We start from the raw sequence: 1,908 nt of genomic DNA on the forward strand, positions 1-1,908 counted from the left end.
TGTTGGGCTGCTTTTCCTTTCATTCCATTTGACGTTTATGAGAGCATTTGGGAAAAAAAATAATTATAATTTGGGCAAAGTAATTTTTATAAATAATTTAAAGTTGTTTAATGACTTCTTATCTGAAGCCTTTCCTATCTGGCTCTACTGTTAGGAATTAAAAATGAAGCAGGAAAGATATCCTGACCTGCTCCAGCCTTGCTAATGCTCCATCTACAACATTTCTAATTAGGCAGAAATTCATGTACTTCAGCTAAGTGGTAATGAAAAGTGATTCATTTGCTGAATAAGAGATGAGAGTGAGTGTAATTAGCTGACTGCGGTTTTTAATCTTTCAACAATTCAATGTGTTTAAATTAGTTTCAAAGAATAGGAGCTTTCAAGTGTTGTTACATCAAAGTAATCAAGGCAGGCTTTAACGGCTGAGTAGGAGAGATCGCTCTGGTTCCTGTTCTGAAACCTTTAAACTTGTTTGGAATAATCATCTTCAAAACCTCTAGTTCTAACAGATGGGAAGATTCAAACTGGTTCAATATATGCAAAATTGTGGTGGGAAGAAAGCTAGTTCCTGGGGGGGTAGATGGGTGGCAAGGAAAACTAAGCCCTCTAGTCAATGCCGCTATCTTAGAAGTGCTGAAGCGCAGCTCAATAGTCTTTAGAAGGTTTTCTGATGAGTAGGGCGAATCTGTTCATGATGCTGTTCTTTCAAGGTAAGTTTAGCTGGTTAAATACTTGGCTTTGAGTTGAAAGATCATGTCCTTATTCAGGTTGCTCACATCTCTTCAGAGGAACCAGTGATTTAGCTTCTAATCAAGAGATTAATTATAATGAAACACATTTGTCAGAGGTTAGAATAACTCCAGTGGAAAACATTTGGTCAGTGTGGAGTGGATCTTTGTGGTTGTGTCCATTCTATCTCAGTCAAGGGTAACACAGGCTTATGTTGTTGTAGTACTGAACTGATTCACTGCCCCTACCATACATTGTTCATCTTATGGAGCACTATCCTAATTATGAAGAAGGTTATATGGAGTGTGAAAAGAAGTTTTTTCAGCCAATCAGATTGTCTGCAGGTGGATGAGAAGGGAGTCCTTTGAATCAAAATAAACATCAGAAAAGGAAATGCAGAAAGATTCCATGAGAACATGGGGCAGGTGCCTCCCCATGCATCTTCAGCCTGCAGTGATGAGAGCCTGTTGCACAGAAGTTTTATCCCATTCTCTCCCCAGTTAAAAGATGTGGATCGTAAGTAGCAGTACTTAGCAGAATATGGTTTACATCTTTAGATAAAGACCAAATATAAATTGGGTTGTGTTTGCTTAAAACAGTATTGAACTTGTTTAAGATGGATATCATAAAATGTTTCCATCTCTGGTATTTCAGTTATGAGCAAAATAATATATTAAAAATAGAAATTACCTTTCCAGGTAAAGATAGAAATGAGCTACTGTATGAATGATGACAGATCTACCATATATCAGCTGCTGCCTAACATACTCTAAATCATGCTGCTGTGTTAGTTAGTACAACTCTTTTCTTCATTTCTAAAGCCAGGTGCAGCTGTAACTGCAAACTGTCCAGAAGCCAAGGTTTGGCTGGCTGTGTGCTATGTAGCACTTGATGACACGATGTGCTATCATACTGGCACGTCTTTGGCTTTCCCCCACTGCCCCTTGGCAAAAATTTAACTTCCTTGCACTTCTTCCACACCATTCACGTGTTGTACACTATATCCCTTAATGGAAAAAAAATAGTGTGCCTGTATTATCATGGTAGTGTCCAAGCTGCACAAGGTTTAAAACGCAGACTGTAATCCTGGTGCCCACTGCCAGCATAGCTGTGTGATCTCTTCACACCACGCTGAAAAGCAGCAACTGTCACGGGAGTTTGGAGCCTACAGGGAGTAAA

Source organism: Antrostomus carolinensis, unplaced genomic scaffold (assembly GCF_000700745.2).
Source record: "Antrostomus carolinensis isolate BGI_N321 unplaced genomic scaffold, ASM70074v2 scaffold10637, whole genome shotgun sequence".
Classification (NCBI taxonomy): Eukaryota; Metazoa; Chordata; class Aves; order Caprimulgiformes; family Caprimulgidae; genus Antrostomus; species Antrostomus carolinensis.